Source organism: Globicephala melas, chromosome 16, assembly GCF_963455315.2.
Source record: "Globicephala melas chromosome 16, mGloMel1.2, whole genome shotgun sequence".
Taxonomy (NCBI): domain Eukaryota; kingdom Metazoa; phylum Chordata; class Mammalia; order Artiodactyla; family Delphinidae; genus Globicephala; species Globicephala melas.
The window spans coordinates 19,639,946-19,663,516 of record NC_083329.1 but is presented as its reverse complement, the minus strand read 5'-3'; the positions used below and the strand labels follow the sequence as shown (position 1 = coordinate 19,663,516).

The window sequence follows — 23,571 nt, the reverse complement described above, 5'->3', positions numbered from 1 at the left end:
CGTTCTGAAGAAAGAGGGTGATCTTAAGCCAAACATGACCAAACAGAAGTGTTCACTTTTACCTGTCATGCTCTTTCTTCTCAAGTCTTCTCTGTCTTAGATAATGGTGCCCTCTCCACCCAGATGCTCAGGCCAAAGGCCTAGAGGTCATTCTGGGTTGATTTCTCTCTTTCCTTCCCTTTCCTTACCCACTACATGAATCTATTCTCAAGTCATGTCAGCTCTACTCCCAAAACGTGCCCCAAGTCCATTCACTTCTCCTCATCTCCACAGCCACCCCTGCAAAGAGACCCCATTTCCTATTGCATGGATGGCTTTGATAACTTCCTAACTGGCCTCCCAGCCCCTAACCACTTCCCTCTTGAGCCCATTCTCCACACAGCAACCAGAGCAAAATTCCAAAAATGTAAATGAGACCCTATCCCTCCTTAGCTTAAAACTTCCCAAAAGTCAAACTCTCACCCTGATCTCCCAGAACTGCACGATCCAGCCCAGCACCCCACCCCCACCCCCAGAACTCTGGCCACCTCTGGGGCGCTTTGTCCCTTGCACACAGTGTTCAACCACCATTCCCTTCTCTCAGTCTCCCAGACATACCAAGATTATTCTGCCTCATGACCTTTGAACTTGCTTTTCTCTCCAGCTGACAACTTCAGGTCATTTGGGTCTCAGCTCAAATGTCACCTCCTCAAAGAGGCCTTCTTCATCCTTCTTAACTAGTCATTGTCAATGGTATGTTTTCTCTTCTTTATAGTCCTTAGCATCTGAAATAACCTGACTTGTCAACTTGTTTACATGTTAACATCTGTGTTTTCTCAGTACAATAAAACTTCATGAGTACAAGGATTTTTGTCTGCTTTATTCATTGTTCTATCCCTAGCACCTGGTGGCTGGCACATAATAGGAGTTCAAAAAATGCTATTGCCTCAATGAATGAAAAGAGGTGAGTATATTAATGGAAAGTAACTCGAGATGGGGCTACTTAAACAGGCTATCCATAAATGAAGGTTGAGTTTTCAGGGTCATGTTTGGGGACTACATGTATTCTAACTTTGCCCCACACAAACGTTTCATTCCAGGCAGACAGGTTTACTTGCTGTTCTGCCAACATTCTTTACACTTTCCTGTCTGCTCAGTGAAGAGACCCAAGTCGTGCTTCACCATGAGCATGGCCTGAGCAAAGTGCTGGGGGACCTGTCTCAGGAAACTCACACACATACCTTTGCTCCTGCCACCTCTGTCATCAAAGGCCCTTCTCCTCCATCTTTTCCCTGTCACAGTTCTGCCCTTCATACTTCCTGTTTTCTCCAGCAGGAATTGATCTCTCTCTTCCCTGACTCCTTTTGGATTCTTTGAGTACACTATTTACCTTGACTCTGGAATACGTATCAAATATGTGCCTTGGGCAAGTTATTTAACATCTCTGAGCCTCAGTTTCCTCATTTAAAAAATATGGTTAATGGTACTAATTTAGCAGGATTGATAAGACGATTAAATACATATATACATATAAAACACCAAGCACAATACTTGGCACATGATCACTCATTAAATGGTAGCTATAACAATTATTATTTCTTCTTATTTTTAATAAAACTATAATAATTATGACAATGATTATTAAAATAGAAAATAATATTATGGATAATAATTGATAATATAATATTGGTAATAATATTTTTGATAAAATGTATTGCTTGTTTACTGTTTGCTAGGAGCTTCACATTTATTAGCTTATATGTAGTGATTTTGCAGTCTGATTGCTTCATGCATTTGTGTTTTATTTTCCAGCTGGGTGTTTAGGGTATAGGCTAGCTATGTCTCAAGGTTTTGTTGCTGTGGTTTTTTTTTTTAATAATCCTCTAAGTGCCAAACTGTGCATAGTTCATTGCAAGTGCTCAAGAACTATTTGTTGCAAATGATAAGATTATCCATAGCTCTGAAATGTAGTGACTTGCATTATGTCAGAATATAAGCTGATCTAGAAAATCTGGAAAATTTAAAACTTGGGCTTAGATAATGTCACCTGCTTAAATAGTATGCTGGTGAAAGGTCTGCCGTACATCTATTCAATACTTTTGAACACCTACTATGTGCCATCCTCTGTTATAGGCAACTGGCAAAGGTTTCTAAGATAGGCAAATGATGGCATTCATTTGTCTGTATTTCTGGCAGGTTTATAAACTCCATTTTTGCAGTTGCTTTTTCCTTCTAAGAGACTGGCTCCTATGTTGGAATCTAAGCCACTTAGAGACTATTCAAAACATACGGCATTATAAACAGGCTCTGGAGCCAGAATGCCTGGGTTTGAATCCCTGCTCTGCTAATTCTTTGCTCTGAGATTCTGGGCATGTTACTTATCCTCTACAATCCTCAGTTTCTTTAACCAAAAATAATAATAGCCCCTATGTTTAAGGATTTATTCTTGGTATGAAATGAAATAATGAGTATAAAGTATTTAGCACTGGCATACCATAAGTACTCAGAATATTAGCTCTCATTAAACTACTAGTTTGTATTCCTCTACCAAGCATACTAAAACACTGGACAAGAAGAAACCACCTGGAAACCCATTTTTGAACAAGGAGAGAAGGAATGAACATATACTTCAGTTCCATTATGGGCCAGGCTCTAGAGCAGAAGCTCTCCATATGTTATGATTGACATGTTGTGTGACATAATCCTCACAACAACATGGTTGAACAGGAATTATTTTATGGATGAGGATACTAGGACCGAGAGAGATTAAAAATTTTGCCCAAGTTTACACTATAGAAAGGGTGGAGCCAGTGTTAGTCCTTCTCTAAACCCTTCTCACATAATAAACAAGGAGCCACCTATGTTTCTCTCATCCTGTCTCTGAGATTCTACACACAGTCCATTGTTTCTGTAGGATAGCAGTACTCAAATTTGGTGCACATAAGAATCACCTGGAATGCTTGGCAAAAACCCTCAATCTACGGCCACATCCTAAAAGATTCTAATTCAAGGATAGGGTCCAGGAACCACAATTTCAGGAAACACGCCAAGTGATTTTGTTGCAGGTAGCTCCTGATCACATTCTAGAAATAGTGTCATAAGGATTAAAACACCCAGTTTTAGACCATGTCATATATATTAAAGATTAGCAGCTGAAATTTTAAGGCATGAGAATGTTAAGATTTATAGGTAAATGATGTATTTTAGGTTTAACATAGCAATTGCATACTTTGTATTCATTTTACATTTCTCTCCACAGAAACTGGTAAGTTGATTTTTTGTGAGTTTTTATCTTACCTGTGTGTGGGCCTCTAATTTGGAGTATCTTATTTATAGCAATTGTTTATTAGTTGTTTGTGTATTAGCAGTTATTTATTTAGCCATGATGATTTTAAAAGACTCACCAAATGGAAAATGAATAAATGACAAGAAATACTTTTAGGAAAAAGAAGGAGGACTCTGAGGGTGATAGTTTATAAACGTTACAGAAATTTATCAGGCCTGATTACTTAAACAGTTGTATAAGGACCTATCAGGCATTTAACTGAGGTAATTCCTTTAAAATAAACCATATAGGTCACATAGTGCTAATAAAATATGTTGATGAATCCTTGAGTATGGAGCCCCAATTATATCTCCTTGGGGAGCGGAGAACTCATTAGCGTGAGTTCCATGTCAGTCCTTCCTGCTCTGTTCCCCAACTACTTTCCAGACTCGCTCGACACAAAAGGGTGATCAAAACGTATGTAGCATGGCCAAGTTTCAAAATGAATGGTTCATCTAACCCCACTTATTGAATACATGACATTAGGAAGTATTAAAAGGCTGTTGTGCTTCACTGAGTTTACTTTTTGGTCGAGAGCTTTAAAAAGGTACATTGGGGGGAAAGGATGGAAGAGGGATCTCTATATAAATTCTTAGCTCTTCATATTGCAGATGTTATTCCCGACCCAAGGGGAAAGCCTCAAAGCTGATAAGTTGTTAAATTGGGAGCAGCAGGGTGCATGTGTGTGTGTGTGTGTGTGTGTGTGTGTGTGTATGCATGCACGCACGCACACAGGGAGAGAGACTAACCTGTTTGCTTTCCGAACCAGTAAGTAGTAAAACAGGTTGTTTAGGGTAAAGTCCCTTGAACTAGATAGTTGATTTTAAATACATCTGCCTATAATAATACCTTCTATTTACAAAGTTCTTTGAAAAGTTCAAAGCATTTTTTTCCTTTATTATCATTTGAACTTCATAACCACCCTATGAAGTAGGGACAGCAGGTATTATAAGACACCACGGCCACTTAAAAGATGGCTAAACTGAGGCACAAGCATGTCGAGAAACTTGTTCGAGGTCACATAACCAGTTGGTTTCCAAACTGGAACTAGAGCACTGGAATTTTGAAATTTAATCCAGTGCTTTCTTGGCAGACAGACTGTCCCACTACTGCTTGATCTACCCAGAGTTCACGTGGAGATTTGTGGCTACAATTTAATTGGAGGATACAAATCAGGCATGCCTAAAGAGCTCTCCAGAAAGGAATTTGTTTCTCTTAGGTCATGACTGTGTTAGAAAAAGGAAGTAGAGGATGGAGTCAGTTGTTTTAGACAATCCAAATTATAAGCAAACAAAAACACTTTGTAATCAGTTTCTGGATATTTTGGGAGCTATTCATTTCATTAATTTGTGTATTCATTTTTTAAAGTATCTATTAAGTGCCTTTATATAAGAGACTGTGCTCAGTACTTTGGGGAAGATACAAAGAAATGCATTTAATTTTGAGGGGTTGCTTTGAATTATAGAAATAACAGCCATTTTATTCATTGTCCATTACCACCTGGTAGATGAAATGAAATGCCTTCCTTGCAGAAGAGCAAGATAAAAACAGATGAAGAAACTGGGCAACTAATTTCCTTCAATTCTCTCCCTATAGGAGGCCTTTTTATTTATTTATTTACTTAATAATTTTATTTATTTTTTGGCTGCATTGGCTCTTTGCTGTTGCTCGCGGGCTTTCTCTAGCTGCAGCCAGCAGGCGCTACTCTTCGCTGCGGTGCGTGGGTTTCCCATTGCAGCGGCTTCTCTTGTTGCGGAGCACGGGCTCTAGGCGCACGGGCTTCAGTAGTTGTGGCACATGGGCTCAGTAGTTGTGGCTCTCTGGCTCTAGAGCGCAGGCTCAGTAGTCGTGGCTCACAGGCTTAGTTGCTCCGTGGCACATGGGATCTTCCCAGACCAGGGGTCGAACCCGTGTCCCCTGCATTCAGGTGGATTCTTAACCACTGCACCACCAGGGAAGTCCCTAGGAGGCTTTTTTAAAGAAAAAATGTTGATGACAAATTGTCTTGCCAGGTATACAAAACACTAATTTTGCTATGTCATCTAATCTAAGGTAATGCCCCTTTGAAACTAGGGAGGATGGGTTTAGGTTAGTGCCAGGTTCCTTATCAGGAATACCAAACCAGGATTTAAGGAAAAATGTTAGAATCTAGCCCCAAAAGCAACTTCCAAAAAGCATCTCTGAAGGCCAGAATTAAACCTCTACAGTACTTTCCCCTGCCTGGCTCCAAAATGAACTTTTCCTCTTGACAGGTATGCTTGAGGATGTAGACTAATGGGAACAGAGGCACCAATGGGTGCAAGGAAACAAGCGCAAGGCCCTGTCATTTGTGTGGAAGGTAAGTACGAGTTTGCAAATAATTGTTGTGAGTTTCCTTAGAGGTCACTTAAAAAAAAATTCCCCTGGACAAATTTCTTTACTTTCTAGCATAAACATCTCCAAGCCTGAAGGCAAAACTTGTGTTAATATTTACACACATTATAAGCACTTGTTTGATATATCTCTTTAGTTTATACTACATTTACACAAATAGTATCACTGAGTGAAACTACTTTTTTGTTGCTGTGACAGGTCTTGCTCAGCCCCCAGTGTGGGTGTGTGAAACAGTGTATATGGTCATACGTGCTGTTTATTTGACTTATGTGTATGGGAAGAGTGGAGACTGAGTTAACTTCCCTGTGTCCCCATTTTGCTTCTCTGGGTTTCCATTTTTTTCCACTTGTGAAATTACAGGGCTGGAGTCGGTGAGCTCTAAATTCTGTTCCAACTCTACCATCCAATGATACACCAGTTTTTTTAACTATGTCCTCATCGCTATTAAACATACATTTTGTGCTCCAGCCAAGTTAGTATCCTTAGCAATACTGTGGGGTCCTGCTTCAGGAAAACTTGTCATAGTTGGGTACAAAATCATAAGTCAGATGAAACTGTTTTTTCACTTTACAAAAACGATACTTGATTTGCAAAATAATTTTGGAATGGTGGTAAATAACAAACTCTGGCGGCACATTTTAAATAAAAATTTATTTAATCCAAGTTTTCAGGAAAAGTAGTGTAGACCGAAAGATACATGCATTAAATCACACACAAAAAAGTTTAAATCTCATAAAATCATAGTCTATTGGATGCTAAAGGAAAATTTCAATCCAACATCCTCAATTCACAAAATAGGGAACTATGGAACAAAAGAGTTTACTTACTTGCTCAAGATCACACAGGTAGTTAACAAAGGCTGTGCAAAAACATCAATTGCAGAATATTTTCCATATTTTTCTCTATTCATATTTTGGGACCACACCTCCTCATTTACCTATGAAGAAAAAAATCACAAATGTTGAGTGCTTAAATTGAGGAATATTGTCTAAAATAAAATTTAAAGTTATAATGCAGACTCTCAATTTCCTCATATGTGGACACATCACATTCTAATAGTGTAAACAGTAAATTTGCATGCATTTAAAGTTATCGACTTATGAGCTCCTTAATTTTGCTGAACTTTGAATTGCCACTGAAATACTACCCTGCTATTATTTTCTTAAATTATTTTAGATTTTTTTGATTTTTCTATAAATAATATTGTGATTTTTATAAGTACAAAGTGGTATCTGTCAATAATATATTTTCTTTTTTAAAAAAATTGAAGTATAGTTGATTTACAATAATATATTTTCTAATACTGACATTCATTGAAATTCCAGATATGCTTATAAGTATTAGTAAGACTGAACTCTGTTGTTCCCAATCATGTAAATCAGTTTTATTTTATGTATCATTCTTTTCACATTCTTGTATTAAATACTAAATAACCTCCCTTTATACAGTTATCATTGTAGTGCAATGATTGGAAATTAAATATTAACACAAAATACTATTCAGTTTCAAGACACATGGCTTTATTTTTGCCATGGACCCCAGCGTTTGAAGTTAGCAGGGCTCTTTAAAACTAATGCTTCTAGCATTTCATTGACTCACACTAAATTGGTCCCTCGATCACCCAGTTAATTTTAACCTTGACCTCCTACAGCTGTACTGCCTTACTCAGTCCAAAAAAACTCCCTGCTTCCACCCTTTCTGCCTTTTATGAAGCAATAGTGGAGAGGAAAAACAAAACCCATTCCTTTAAGAAAGATTCCACCTCCTCTCTCATAAGCAAGTGCCTAATGGTAATTGTGGAGTCTCTACCAAAGTCACTCACTTTACTACTCAGCGTTGGGAGAAGCTGCTGCCGCCCCTGCTGCTGCTGCTGCTGCCGCCGCCGCTGCTGCTGTTGCCGCTGCCACCGCCGGTCTGAGGCTGCAGTGGGTTTCCGTGCAGCACTGCAGAACCCACACCTAGAAGATACACACGTCTACTACCCTGGACACAAGAAAGCCTTGGATCCTCAGTGGGTAAGCAAATCTTTTATCCATTTTGTCCAGAAACTGTGGGAAAGGGAGTGATCATGGAAAGGATTGCTCATCAGACATGCTTAAAATGGACTATGTTAATTTGTCTTCCTTTGAGGGGGGTCTAGATTTGTGACTGGCAAATGTCCTGTACAGTGGAGACTATTGTCTGATATGTACCCCTAACACATTTTTGGGGGCTATTCATAAAAAGGCTAACCTTGATGTGTGCCAAGCTTTTTTCATTTTTTGCTTTTTAAATGCAAGAAAACATCTAGCCACTCCCAGTATCTCTCTCAAATACTGCAGATATTTTAAAACGCCACATAAAATGACAGGCCGAGCGTTTTCTAAATATTTTCTTCCCAAAGCCAGGAAGCCTTACCCACGATCCTTTAGGGGTATTTAAAAACCATAAGGCATGGTTAGATTTTGAGCATATGGGAGATGGTGGTAGACTAAAATTTCTGTAGCTTTAGTCCAGTGGGGAGAGAAAACGAGGATAAATGAATCACAGTTTGTGTCAAGCCAAGATTCATTTCCCACACTTCGTATGTGGGAAGAGGAAACTACATTTTAATTAGCACATTTTTAGGGAAGAGGGAGGGAATGAAGATGAGGGGGATGGCATGAAGTATTTGAGGGGGAAGAAGAGAGTCTGCAGAAGAGGAAGGAAATGAAGGGGACTGTCGCCAGTACCTTGGAAACGCAGGGAGATAAGCGTGGGGAATGAAGTTTGTTGTTGTGTGTTAGGGTGGGGTTGACCCAAGGGACCATGAATAACCGGAATGCCGCTCGGAGGGTGTGCTTGGTAGTGGATTCGTGACTGTGGAGGACATGTATGCGGGAGGGATGTGCAAGTCGTGGGTAGTAGAGAAAGGTGTGCGTTGCTGGGAGGTCTATTTTTAGAGTAGGTCGTGTCTGGGCGGCCGGGATGGGCGGCCCAGCGTCACCTGTGGATGGATCCACATCCCTGCTACTGGGTGCAAAGTTTACCCGGCCCCGAATTCATTTTGAAGGCTGTCGGTGCCTTGACTTTTCACCTCCAAGAGATCAGCTCTCATAAGGTGTCAAGGCCAGGGGCCAACGTCGGGGTGAAAACCCTCGACGGATGCAAGTGGAGCTCATGGAGAGGGCCCTTGCCCGGCCTCTCAGTGGAGGTGAGCAGGGGAAAGAGGCGCCCCCAAAGGCAACTGTGCTGAGAATACCCAGGCCCCTCCTACAGGGGTCGTGCGGAGGTGCAACCTTAGCAGTGGCCTCCCGCTGAAGACCCAGCAGGCGGTGTGGGCGGCTGAAGCTGACTCTGAAAGCTGTGTCTCAGCCTCGGGAGCTGGGGTTGCGGGGGGGTGGGGGGGTGGCTCGCTCAGGTTAGGGAGGGCGGCATCGCCGAGGCCCCCCTCCTCCCGCTTGTAGTCTGGTTTCCGTCGGGGTCGTTTACTCCTCCGACCCTCAGGGGACGCCGCTAATCGAAGCTGCCTAGCGGGGAGGACGTTGAAGAGATAGATGCTAGGCAGCTGCCCCACACCAGGCCCTCCCAGAGGCCAGGCCAGTAGGGGCCCGGGGCCGCGGCTTCAGAGACAGGGTGAGGGAGGTAAGGAGGGGGCCGCACCAAAGCTTTGGAGGGGCGCGAGGGGCCGCGCGGGGCGGGGCCTTGAGGAGGCGGGGCCAGGAGCGTACTGTGATTCCGAGGGGCGGGGCCATGAGCATTTGGGGGCTGCGAGGGGCGGGCCTGTGGGGGTGGAGCCAGGGGAGCCGGGGGCCTAAGGGCGGGGCCTTAGGGGCGGGGCCAAGGGACACTCGGTGGGCTCTCGGCCAGTCCCGCCAGAGCGCCAGCCGCCTGCCGGTAACGGTCGCGGGGCCGCTGGGCGGGAGGGGGAAGAAGGGGGTTTAAATTATATTTTTTAAAAACAGAGAGCGAGAGCTAGAGGCATAGCGACCCAGGTGTCGCCGCTTCCTGCTACACAGGGCTCGGCGCCCAGGTCCCTCCCTTCTCACGCCCCCTCCCCTTCTGCCCTTCCCTCTGGAGCCGTGCGGCGCTTAAGAGGCGGCGGTGGAGGATCGCGCGGCCGCTGCAGCCCCGGCGGCCGCGGAGAAGGAGGGAGGGAAGCACAAAGCCGGCTTCGCGCTGCGAGGTAATCCTGAGGGGAGAGAAGGCGCGGCCTTCCCGCCGCTCCTCCCGGCGGGGACGGCGGGCGCCCGCGCGGGCTGGGCTGCGGGGACCCTTCCAGGGGGTCGCGCGGGGGTGGGGAACGCGAAGGCTCGCGGGGTGGAGGGGACTGCCTATTGGCTGCCCCTGCGGCCTCAGGTGGACCCCTCTTCCTCCGGGACTGGAATGGGAGCCTCGGGTTGGTTCGAAGAGGGTGGACCTGCAGGGGAGGATCTCGGGACGCCGCGGGGTGGGCCCGAGTCTTTCGGGCGTCCTCTGGTTTCTCCCGGAGGACTGGGAGTTCTAAAAATCAAGAGCTGGCTGAAGCGTCAGTGACCCGGGGTACTTTAAGCACTGAAGGTGCGCTCCAGGAAGGTGGTAGGTTCCCGCGGTTGGAAAGGGTGGAGGTAAGGGAGGGAGTGTTGGTTAGTTTTGTTTTTCTCATTTAAACAACTTCTGTTACAAGTTGAAAGTATTCAACCAAACCTTTCTCCTGTAATTTGCGTTCCCATCCCCCCCGACCCACACCCACCCCACCCCTACAAACGTATACATGTTAGGTTGCGCTTCCTGCCCGGGGTGACAGGCAGAGTTGGCAGCAGGTCCGCTTTGCTGGTGTCCAGCCTCTTTGGGGGTATGCTATTATAGCTGAGGCAAGACCACAGAGACAGGTAGAATAAGCTAGGCCTCTATTAGAATGGCAAGAATGGCCTCAGGTAAACTTTTTTGTTGCAGAGATTTAATTGCAAGTAGGTGCCCGTTTAAAATGGGAGCGTGAGTAAAACCACTCATTTCTTTGGCACATGTGCTGTTGCAATTGACCTGCTAGAGGGGTATAGAGAGAAATGGAATTTAACTCAACCAAGAGACATTTTTTAAAAATTTATTTATTTTATTCATTTTATTTTTGGCTGCATTCCGTCTTCATTGCTGCGTGCAGGCTTTCCGTAGTTGCAGTGAGCAGGGTCTACTCTTGGTTGCAGTGCGCGGGCTTCTCATTGCAGTGGCTTCTCTTGCTGCAGAGCACGGGCTCTAGGTGCATAGGCTTCAGTAGTTGTGGCGCGCGGGCTCAGTAGTTGTGGGTCGCAGGTTCTAGAGCGCAGGCTCAGTAGTTGTGGTGCACGGGCTTAGCTGCTCCGCGGCATGTGGGATCTTCCCGGACCAGGAAGGTCAAACTCATGTCCCCTGCATTAGCAGGCGGATTCTTAACCACTGTGCCACCAGGGAAGCCCAACCAAGAGGCTTTGAGTGAGGATTATATGCAAGTTTGGTGAAGGAGTTGATAAGGTTTGGGGGAGGGGGTAGGAATCAGCTACATAAACGTGCAGGCACGTTTATGTTAAATTGTACGACATGTTAGATTTAGCAGTATGAAATGGTTGCTTTTCTTGGAATGGAGTGCAACTGCATCATACTGGGTACATCCTAATTTTGACTTTAGAAGACTTCTAATGAGACTGTTAAAGAGAGTAAACGAAGAATACAGCATAATTTGTCATTTTTAAATAAGATGCTGGACTGTTTTTAAAAATGTGTAATTAAGATATGGGACTTATTCATTTATAGGGTTAAGTTACTTTTTAGCTATGTATAAAGTTTTTATATCTGAGTCTCCATTGCATTGTAATTACACTGTAACTCACTCATTTTCTTCTGCTTAAATTGAGCAGATTAACTTTGCAGAGGGAAGACCAGAAAAAAAAAATGGCCACTTTTGCTATATTTAAGTGTTCATTTTTCCAAAGAGTTCAGTCTGTGCTCTTAAAACTCTTTAAATTGACCGCAAATGTTGGCATGTTGGTAATAGTTGCTTTTAAGGAAAAAAAATGGTGTATCTGTTTCGAATGTTAAACATAATTTAAGAGTTCTTGAGGTAGTTGGGTATGAGGCATTCAACATGTTGCAGCTTTTTACAGGTATGATAGAAGGAAATGTTTGTTGGTAAACATTTGACATATTACATATGTGATCATATGCCATCTAGGAACTATTTTGCATAATAGAAGGATTGTATTTTCAGAATATAAGTTTTACATTCCGAAAATGAATGAGAAAATTATACTGTACTCTTTGCTATTTCTAACCCCCTTTTTCAATAATGTTACACTGGGATGAATGTGGCTTCTGCTCAATGATGTTTGAAGTGTGGATCTGGTCTTTGTAAAACCAGAACGTCTTTTGAGACTAAGAGGACACAGCATCAGCCGACCTCCTACACACAATCCTAAATCCTAAATACAGGGTGGGGCCCAACCTCTGGGGTTGTGAGACCTCCTGAAGTAGGTCTGTCGTGTCTGAGTGTTTTTGTCACACTCAAGCCTATACAGGTTGTTAGCTGTTTAATCTCTCCTATCTCAAAGTAGTTGGTTAGCAGTACAGGGCAGCACTTATGTATGTCGTCAGAGTATAAGAAGCATTTCTGTTGAAGGAAGAAGTCACATAAAAGCATAAAAACCCAACTCTGAACAAATTGGGTTTGTAAAATGTTGGGGAATGATAATATCGAAATCTTAACTGAGTTGTTATATGGGAAGTGCTTAGAATATAGTCTGGTACTCAGTGTTTTATGTGTTTATCATCGTCAGTATAAGATGACATTTTTTCTGAAGGTGTCTATATCATGCAACCCAGCAAGTGAAGACTCAGCAGATATTTGTAACAGCCAATATTTATTTGCTCTACCTCTGTGCCAGGCACAGTTTTATATGATTTAATTTACTTAATCCTCATGACAACCCAGTGCCTAAACAGACATAAAGAGGTTAAGTATTTTGTACAGCTACTGGGCACAGACGGGCTGGTTCTGAACCCAGAGCCTGGCTTGAGAGTGAGCCCGCATAACTAGTAGTCCCTGCTGCTATTACACTTGTGGTAATTCTAGCAAATCAATGAAGTACCTTCACAGTATCTCCAAGACTACAGGTGTGCATATGCTTTGTTTAGTAACACCCTCCTGTGTTAGTACCACCAAGTTGTGTTTAAATGTGAATGGTGGTAATCTGCGTTAAGTAGAATCACCTTTTGACTTTGGAAGAGGATTCTCTTTTCACACAACATATGTTTAGCTAGGATGCTAGAATTTGGGCTGTAGTATGTTATCTTTTTAATTACTAAAGATTAAAGTCTTTTTTGTTTTTCAAGCTTGCCAGATGTGTAGGGCTCCAGATGGTCCAGCAGGGTCCTTGGAGGGATTCTGGTTCTGCACTAAATCGGTAGGCCTCATCTTCTGATGACCAACACCACCATATTAACCTGAGGTGAATTTTAACTTAAGTTTGTTCGAAATTCCACCCGAGTTGCCTCTTAAAATTAGCCTGACATGGAAAAATGTCACTTGTGGCTTTTACTTTGTCACTCACATTCCTCAAGGAACTGTGTGTTGCTGCTTCACCAGTGTAGTGGATATGTCAAGCAAATTAATTATAACCTAAATTAGTAGCTGTTTTACGTAATGTTTAGAATAACTATTGTAGAGAGTTAATGTGTCCTTTGTTGGCAATTTAGTGAAAGGTAATATTAGGAAAAAATGCTTAAAAACAAGCATACGTTGAATTAAGAAAACTCACATGGTACTGAAGACACAGGTTACTAATCTGTTTCTCATACTAAAAATGCTAATATGCTTTTGCTATAATTAAAATTCAGTGCTGTTTCAGATTCCGTTGGAAATATTAAACTTGTAGATTTGAATAGAAAACATTTTAAATGTTTAATCAAGAGTACTATTCTTTCTTTTAAACATGGACACCCTATTTGAAATTAATTGAGCAGTCATAGACTGTGTCTTGTCATTGAGATTCAAAATGGGTGCCCTGATACTTTATTTCATGTCTTCTATGTTAATGCTTTGTCATTTGATCTTGGGGTCCATGCCCCAGTATTTCTAGATGTGATTGTTATGAGGTCTTTCAGGTCCTGCTAGTGACTAAATTGTCTTGGCCGAAAGCCAAGACAATCTCAAATTTTTACTGCAATGGGTTGTGTATATTAAGAATCTTCTCTAAATTATATAAGTTATCAGCCTTTCATTGACTATGGCTTGAAAGAAAAAAAGTCTGTTACCCCTTGTATATCCCTTATGTATAATAGTTAGATGAATTTATTTTTTTCTTCTGGCAGTAGCTAGTTATGGACACACATGAGTGTAAGCATACTACTTGGGGTATGCTCTTGCCTTCAGGTTAGTTAGAAATGACTCACTTGGCATTCATGCAGTGAATATTTGAATACCAACAGCATGCATAGAGCAGCTTTAACTGAAAATTAACAAAGTGTTGGAGAAAAAAAGGTGTGTGGGTTTTTGGTTTATTTCATGTGTATTTTAATGTTGGTCTGTTATATGTGGACTAATCGCAAAATCAAGTTCAAAAGTAAGTTAATTGCACAGTTGAAAACATACTTGAATGTCAAGAAAGTACTGTTTAACTTACCCTAAAGACTTAGACGATAGCATAGATAATGAGAATCAGTCTCTTGTTTCTTTAAACTATTTTTTGTTGGGTATCTTTGAAAAGCTGCGTTAATAATCTCTTTTAGGTTTCTAGGACATGACTTACTACACTGAAGGAACAATTTAATAAAGAGTATCCTAGAAACCTTAAAGAATGAATGTGGCTTTCAGAGTTGTCTAGCATAACTCAAAAAGTAGTTGCATGGTCACCAAAAGGTATAAAATGGATGAAACCCATCCCTGATATTAAAAGCCTTTTTGTTTTTGTAAATTTTCCTCTTAGGAAGATTGTATAGACTAGTTTTTAACTATGCCATAGCTGAAATGTTATTATGAAAGATGTTTAGGCTTTGACATATAGTTATATCTTTATAATGAGGTTAGATCTAAGTTGAGCTTTTTACCTGATGTCAAGCTGATCTGTTTCACCACCATATACTTTACAATTACTTGTTTAAAAGTTGGCTTTAGTTAAAGCTTGATTGGAAATGGTAAGGCTCCCTGATATAAGATGAACTTTGAAACCTCTTGTTTTAAATTGCCTGAAACTGGGCCTAAGGATATTGGTGTATAGCAGTACATTAACTAGCAGTTAAGATTGCTACCTCCTCAAACAAGACTACAGTTTGAACCTTGGGTTATGCAGCTCACTTTTTCTGCCATAGGCATACTGACGTCCATAAGATAAAAAAGTTTCCCACAACCAGCCAGCCAGGGGGTAAAAATACTTTTTATAAACTTAAGGGCAATAACAACAACATAGGTTCTTAAAACCAATGTCTCAAGAAGCACACCGTATATATTAATAAAACAATTTGAAAAAATTTGATGCTCACAATGTGCATTAAGGCAAGTAATATGAAAACTTAATTCTAAGTAACGTACATGAAATTGTTACTTTATTCTTTTTGCTATCTCTTATACCCTTTTGAATTTGTTCTTGTAATTTTTCACTCCCCCACCAAGGAAGTGCTTACTTTGGATGGAAGAGGAAAGGACAGTGCATGTGTGAGTTCAGGAGCCTGTTTAATTCAGCTCTCATGGCTATTGTTGGTTGCCTGCTAGGGGAGCTGGAATTCCAACAATGTAGAAAGCAGTCAGGTTGGAGAAGTGCTGAGTTTTATCAGTGTCTTGGGGACTTAGTATATGCCTTTAATTTGTCACCATCAGCAATGTTTCTGTGAAGTTCTTCCACAATGGTTCAGCTCATCCTGTGCAAAGACAGCATTTCCTTTTCCCTTTTCCATACAGTATTCTTGTCCTGTCATCTTTTGATCTGCTGGAATGACTAAATGCCATAGCAAAAAGATAGGTTTACTCAGTATCCTCATGGAGAAGGTAGTTAGGTTTATTTGGTATGTCTAAAGGAGTATATTTTGGGATCAAGGCCTCCCCAGGGACTCTTCTTTAAGAACACTCTACTTATAATCCTACATAAATTAGAGCCAGCAACTGTAAGCTGCGTTGTTACTTCTAATCTCATTTGTCTAATTAGTACATAAGAAAAAGATTCTGTAAGTTCAGACTTTTAATATCTAAGGAAGTGGTTGGGGAAGGGTGATAGAGCTCAAGTGGAGTTGTGAATGGGCTTAAGTGCATAGGGTGAGAGTGTACAGAGGAAAGAGATTGGCAATGAAATCGATATATTTTTCTTATTTCTTGTCCCTACTCCCAATGCTTTTTTTTTTCTTTTTTAAATTTTAAAACAGTGTTCCTTTTACCTTGCCTTTCTCCTTTGACTTTTATTGCTAGGACTGAGTTTTATCTTTCCTAGAGAAAGGTGGAATTTTTAAGGTGATTCCTCTGTGACTGCTGAAAAGTTTGGCTTTCACCTGGAGGTTGCACTAAAAAGAATTTCCTTCCATCTCTCTCCACAACTGTCTGCTTTTTAAATTAAAAAAAAAAAAAAGATCTCTGAAACAGAAGTGTAAGAAACCTTGTCATGTAATAGTTGGGAGCCATTATGTATTAAAGTAAAAGACATATCATTAATGAATCAGAAATCCATATTATTTAAACCCGTTTTTTTTGCAAAACTAGATGTACAGTAATTTTGTATTAGGATGTTTGGTTCTTTTTAAGTGGGTATCAAAGATTACATGAATTTTTTCAACCAAAAATGTTGAAAGTAATACAAAAGTAATATATCTTTCATTGATCTCAGTGAATGTTAATAATGACAAAATCATAGTTCTCTAAACACTTTGCTATTGTTAAATACCTTAATGAGATATTTGATAGACAAGATTTGGTCACTAGCCACTGAAAGACTGTCGCCTCTGTAGCAGAATGTAATAGGAAAGGAAAATTTTATGCCTGAATAAAAAGTGTATCTGCTTGACATAGAAAAGGCTCTGAGAAGCTGATTACTTGGTAATCACTTGAGTTAGGTGATTTTATATTGTAGTTGATGTTTTATAATCTGAACTTCCTTGGGCTCTTTAAAAGTGTCTGGTTGGACCATCAGCTTTTGATGAATGGGTTTCTGGAGGGGTTGTGACGACCAGTTAAGTGCTTTGAAGAGGGAATCCCTGTTTTGCATCACACCTGAATGTCACAGAACATGCTTCTTGGTGCTTTTGTAATTTGGGCCCAAAGGAAAGAGTGCCATCTACTGAATGGCCAGCATCGAGTTGAGCAGCCCCAAGTTTTTGTTGCAGAACTTTCAGCTGGCTCCTGGAGAAACCAGACTCAACTTCATCGAAGGATTTGACAGGATCTTAGCACCAAGTGGAATTGTTGCTTGCTTAATTTTAATTATGCTTCCCAGCAGGAGGCCTAAACACATGATGAAGAACTAATTCACTGCTTGTTGGAATGCATGGGAAAGGAGAAACTTGAAGAAATTGTTGAGACTTAATATTAAAAAATAGTCTAGCAATGGTTAAATCATTGTTAAATTAAAAGTGTTAAAGAAAGGTATTTTAATGAGGCATGTTTCATTAGTAGTGCTGGTTATTGATGGTCCTGCAGACAATAATAATGTTGTTTAAAATTTGTTTGGGCTTCAAATCGTCAATCATTTGTTTAACTGGAAGTAAGGGTTTTAAAAGTATTTGAATAATTTGGTTTGTTTTTTTCTTTTGCCTTTTTCTTTGTCTCAGGTTCTAAGGCAGTGATTCCTACTTGAGTGAATTCACTGTTTCAAAGTGGATTTTGTTCTTGTTTTGGCTTGCTCAAGTGGCCTCCCGTTTTGGTTTTTGTTATGTTTTCCCTAACTTCCAGAAACTGCTTATGGTAGTAGCCATGGGTAGAATTGGAGGTTGTAGAACCAGTTATAAGTCAAGAGTGGAGGTTTATGATACCTGGAATAGACCCGTCAGAGCCAGACAAGAAGGAATTGAAAGGAAACTTTGAAATTGTTATGATAAGAAGAATATCTTTGTTATATATCTATTATATATAATTACTTAATTAATCAGTAACCACTTTTCTCAGCCCCTTAAACCTGCCAAGGGTCATGTTAAGCACTTTACATAAATTACCTGAAGTTTAGTTAAGTAACTTGCCCAAGATCATACAGTTAATAAGTGACAGAGCCAAGACTTGAGCCCAGGGCTAATTCCTTTAAACGCTGTGCTCTACTGCTGTTTATTTAAGCTCATTCTTGTTGGTGACTGCACAAAGGACTTGAACTGAGGTTAGAATGATATTTCTACCTCTGCTGGAAAATATTGGTGGTTTTTGTTTGTTTGTTTTAAGAGGGTGATGAAATGGGTAAATGGGATTGAGATTTTACTAGAATCAGGAAATATATGAGAGATGGACTTTCAATATTTGCTATTTGGTTTGTCTATAATTTTCTTTTGTTGTTGTTGTTCCTTTTGCTATATTATTTATTAACTTGAAACCACAAGAAAAGTTTATTATTGAAACATTGAATTGTTTCACATTGCTTAAAATCTGCTACTTCTTGGGAGGAAGGGTTAAGTTGCTGAAGGAATTTATTCTGGATTTGGGGGTAGGAGCAGGGTTGGGGTAGGGAGGGATTTGTTAGTATTTCTATATTTTGCTTGCTCCTAAATACTTTTAGGTAGTAGTACTTTTTGATGTGGCAGTAATATTCCATGTCCACAGCACAGTAACATTCAACCATGTGCCAGTCTGGTCCTGGAGGAACCTCAGCTTCTTGTGCACATCAGGTATGCTCTGTAGACCAAATGAGTACCATACCTGACATTGTGTACTTATACTTTTGAAAGCATGTATTCTCAGTTAAAAGAAATTTAACACCTGAATAATATTGAATATGTTTTTGGTTTTTTAAAACATATTTTGTTTTTAAAAGCCATCCTTATTACTTTAAAAGGTTGGAAATCATTATTTTGGTATAACCCAAAGCTTTTAAAATTATAGTTCAGTGATGGTTGTGCTGTGTATTCTAAAACCCAGTTACTCTTTTGGGACTTCTGACTCTTTCCCTTCATATGTAAGAGCATAAAGCGTTATTGTCCAGAAAACACCCGTAGGAATATCAATTATGTAACTCTTTGGGATTCTGACTCTATCCAGTCAAACGTAAAAATAGCCAGCAACAACTAAGACGACTGTACAAAAGATGTTACTTGCCAGTGTGTGATGAATGCTAAATGACAGGTACAGATGACAAATGCCATAGGTCATCTGGTCAAGAAAAGAGCACCATGGATGGAATGGTCAGAAAAAGGTCCCCAGGAAAGAGGAATAAGGATGGGCCTTTAAAGGCACAGTAGGATTTCACTAGATGCAGACCATGGAAAGGGTTTTGGCAAGAAATTACTGTCCATGAAAATAGTAATCCTTTTTGTGTAGCATGACAGGAGATAGTTTATAATCGTGGTTCACAATCTCGTCTCACTGTAAGGCACTTGAAGGCTGCAACATACTCGTATCAGAAACAGTGCTGAGGACACACTTCCCTAGGAGGTGTGTTAGAATATTGTCGGGGAAGGGGGAGAGAGTGGTAGGTGTGGTGAAAATCATGTACCTTTTAACAGATTTTCTCTCTGAACCCCATGTGAAAATGATTGGTTCATAGAAACATCCTTCTACTGCTATTTTGAAGCCAGTAATGCTTAGGAAAGTTGTTACTTGAAAAAGAATTTAGAAATCCTCATCATTTCCAACACTGGACAAGGAAAGCCTCCTTTGGGGAAGAGGTGTACATTTTTTTAAAATCCGAATTTATCCATCATTTACTGTTTGCTGAATGCCAAAGTTTCATTGATGGTTCTGTTATAACTTTTAACTTTAATGTGTGGATAGATAGAGTTGTTGATACTATGAGGTATAACTTCAACTTAGCTTTTATAAATAACATTGTCTGGTTTTGGATTTTAGAGAATTTGTTCCAAGTGTCTGAATTCTCTTAGATTTAATAGTATTTATCACTTACTATTGGAAAAATACTTAGTGTAACTATTCAAGTTATCTTGAGCAAGTCACTATTTCTTTTTCACTGTAGTTTTTTAAATATATAAAATATGTAAGGGGTTGAGATCATTTTAAGATCCATTTTAGTTTGAAGATGCTGTGATTGTAGTTCTAAGGAAGGTGAGTTTACCAATTAGTAGCTTTAGCTGGAAGGTGACCAAGAAACCTATGATTGTACTATATGATGGTCCTGGGAATAGATCTAATAGAAAGCCAAGACCTTGAAAGTCCTTGGCTCCGTGTATATGTGGCAGTTTAGAAAAGGACATCATCATTCTAGGAACTTGTCACCTCCCAGAGTTTTTTTCAGTTCTTCAGAAGCTAAGGGCCCTTGGCAATGGACAATGGATGGACCCTTTTTGAAAACAATGAAATAGTCAAGGATAGCAATTTTTCTTAAAGCCAACTATAGAAACATTGTAGCATATTTTTATAGAAATGGTGCTTTCCATTCCCATCACAACTTTATTATGTTTAGTATACTAGTTCCTCATAAATATTTCTCTGGCCTCTTTTTAGCTCTTCTGAGCAGCTTTATGCTTCCTTTCACTTGTTCATTTATTCAATCAACAAATATTTATTGAACACTTACTATGTGCCAGGCCCTGTTCTGAGTGCTGGGAATACAGCAGTAAGCAAAACAGACAAACCCTCCTGCCTTAATGGAGTTTATATTCTTGGAGGTAAAGAGAAATAAATAAGTGAAGTATATATTTTGTTAATATAAATATTATGGAGAAATATAGAGCAGGGGAGGAAGATAAAGGGAGTGTTAGGGGGCAATGGCAAATTTAAATAGAGTGGCTAAGTGAAGTCCTCACTAAGAAGGTGACATGTATGCAAAGACTTGAAGAAGGTAAGAGAACGCGTACAATCGGTATTCCGTATCTGTGGCTTCTGCATCTGCAGATTAAATCAACCACAGATCAAAAATACTTGGGAAAAACAATTCCAGAAAGTTCTGAAAAGCAAAACTTGAATTTGTTGTGTGCCAGAGCCTACTTACATAGTATTTATAACTATTTACATAGCATCTACATTGGCTTAGGTATTATAAGTGATCTAGAGATGATTTAAAGTATATGGGAGGATGTGTGAAGGTTATATGCAAATATTAGGCCATTTTATATTGTATAAAGGACTTGAGTAGCCACAGATTTTGGTATCGCCAGGGTCCTGGAACAAATCCCCCTCGAGTACTGAGATGACTGTGTAATATCAAGGGGACTATCATGGCAGGCAGAGGGAATACCAAGCATGTGGTACTTGGTGTTGGGAAGCCACTGGATGACCCTTAGAAGTGGGACACGATCTGACTTATGTTTTAAAAGGATTATTTTGGCTGTGTTTTGACACTAGACCATAGTGGTACAATAATCTTGGTGCAAGATTGTGTATCTGTTAGAGGTGGTGAGATTTGAGTGGATTCTGAATGTATTTGGATGATAGAATCAATAGAATTTACTGACTGGGATGTGGGGTATAGGTGAGTGGAAGAAGTCAAACTTGACATCAAGGTTTGGGATGTAGGCAAAAGTTTTCAGGGGGAACAGTTTTGGGGAGTAGTAGAGAACAGAAGTTCAGTTTGAGACATAAGTTTTTTTGTTATCTTTTTTTAAAAATTATTTATTTATCTTTTGGCTGTGTCGGGTCTTAGTTGTGGCATGCAGGATCTATCGTTGTAGCACACGAGCTCTTTGTTGTGGCATGCAGGCTCAGTAGTTGTGGTGCATGGGCTTAGTTGCCCCGTGGCATGTGGGATCTTAGTTCACTGACCAGGGATCGAACTGGTATACCCTGCATAGCAAGACGGATTCTTAACCACTGGACCACCGGGGAAGTCCCATGAGACATATTAAGTTTGAAATGTCTATGAGTGATGTTGGAGTAGATGTTTCTGTGAGTGGAAGGTCAGTGCCTAGTTATTGGCTGACTGTATAAAACTGGGAGTTGTCATTATTTTCCTCTTTCATTTAAAAATATTTGCATATTTAATGCCTTTGATGACTAGAATAAACTTTGCTGTAGTAAGGGTTTGATGTATTGCTGTATACATCTTTATTCTTTGGAGGGGTTTAATCTGTCTTGTAAAATCTAGAATTTACTTTGACTTCTAAGGACACTTAGTCCCAAAGGAAATCTTTTCCTCTAGGGACAGAACAATTTACTTTTAAGCAAAATGTGAAAATAAAAAGTGTTGTTACTGCCCTTAAAAATGTGTATGTGAGGGCTTCCCTGGTGGCGCAGTGGTTGAGAGTCCGCCTGCCGATGCAGGGTCCACGGGTTCGTGCCCCGGTCGGGGAAGATCCCACATGCCGCGGAGCGGCTGGGCCCGTGAGCCATGGCCGCTGAGCCTGCGCGTCCGGAGCTTGTGCTCCGCAACGGGAGAGGCCACAACAGTGAGAGGCCCGCGTACCGCAAAAAAAAAAAAAAATGTGTATGTGAATGTAAAATGGAACAGTTTGGCTGATCCTCCAAAAGTTAATATGGTTTAATGGTTAAAAATAGTTACATATTGATAGTTTCCATTATGACCCAGCAATTCTATTCCTACATTATACACTCAAGAGAAATGAAAACATGTTCACACAAAAACTTGTACACCACTGTTCATGGCAGCATTACTCATAATAGCCAAAAAGTGGAAACGGCCTAAATGTCTATCAGCTGATTAATGGATAAATAAATGTGGTATATCCATGCAATGGAATATTACTCAATCATAAAAAGGAATGAAATGCTGATACATTTTACTACGTGGTTGAACCTTGAAAACACTATGCTAAGTGAAAGAAGCAAGACACGAAACACCACATATTGTATGGTTCCAGTTGTTTGAAATGCACAGAATAGGCATGTCCATAGTGACTGAAAGCAGATTGATTAGTGGTTGCCAGGGGCAGGGGATAAGGGAAATAGGAAGTGTCTGCTTAATGTGTACTGGGTTTCCCTTTGGGGTGATGAAAAAGTTCTAGAACTAGATAATGTTGACGGTTGCACAACATTGTGAATATACTAAAAACCACTGAATTGTACAGTTTAAAAGAGTGAATTTTATGGTGTGTGAATTATATCTCAATTTTTAAAGGAAGATACCAGGAAAAAAAGTGTATGTGCGCACCCATATGTACACAAGAACAACTGAAACGACTTACATGGATCTTATTCCTAAAATCAAACTGTTTTCCCAGTAGAAAGTTGATGAAGCAAGAATTACCACACTAAACTTGGTTTAGCTTGGTTTGCTTAAGGAGGCAGCGTTAAGATACTTAGATCATTCAGGTGGAAATCAGGAAGCAGTTTGTGATCCTATTTGGTGGCAAGTCATGGGTGAATCTAAGTGTTTTTAAATACCCAATTTTATGGAGATGACCTAGATAAGCAAAAGAAGCCTCTATTATTATCATTTATGTGGGTTTCAGAGAGCAGGAACCAGTTTATAAATGTTTATTAGGTCTTAAGTCATTAAAGATGGCTTAATTTTTTTCTCCATGCCTGTAATTTAAAAATATGGAGAACTCAATTCCAACAATTTTTTTAGACAACCCACGATGATATTTACCTTCTTAAAAACATTATTACCATCAAAGAGTTGCCTGTTGAGGAAGTACAGGAAAGGATTGTCTTTAACTTTCATGTACCACTTACCCTAATGTTATTTTTTTATTAAGACATAATTTGCATACCATAAAATTTACCCCCTAATTTTATTATGAATATATATATATATATATATTCCTTTATTAGAATAAAATGTCTGGAGAACAGAGGTCCATATTATTTGAGTGGCTTGATAAGTTTTCAGCATTTTAAGGGAAGCATATGAGGACCAGACCAGAACCATAGTGGGAAAAAGAGACACTTATGTAACTGA

The 23,571-nt window shown here is 40.0% G+C and overlaps 1 protein-coding gene and 1 long non-coding RNA gene across 10 annotated transcripts in view; one reads left to right on the top strand and one right to left on the bottom strand.

The window, feature by feature from the left end:
- Positions 1-4,994: 4,994 nt before the first annotated feature.
- LOC132593587 (uncharacterized) lies at positions 4,995-7,740 on the bottom strand. Its single transcript, XR_009559248.1, has 3 exons — positions 7,500-7,740; positions 6,505-6,614; positions 4,995-5,274 (listed from the first exon to the last, which is right to left on the bottom strand). It is a non-coding gene; the product is annotated as an uncharacterized lncRNA (long non-coding RNA).
- ADD3 (adducin 3) overlaps positions 7,412-23,571 on the top strand; it is a 125,579-nt gene continuing 109,419 nt past the window's right edge. For 2 of the 9 annotated variants that reach the window (XM_060285938.2, XM_060285941.2), the window contains exons 1-2: positions 9,525-9,821; positions 12,977-13,092. The gene's annotated coding sequence lies outside the window, so the exon portion shown is untranslated. Of the gene's footprint in view, positions 7,693-9,524; positions 9,822-10,194; positions 10,214-12,976; positions 13,093-23,571 lie in introns of those variants that run through there. The other 7 variants (XM_030842534.3, XM_060285940.2, XM_030842532.3 and 4 more) reach the window with 5 other exon arrangements.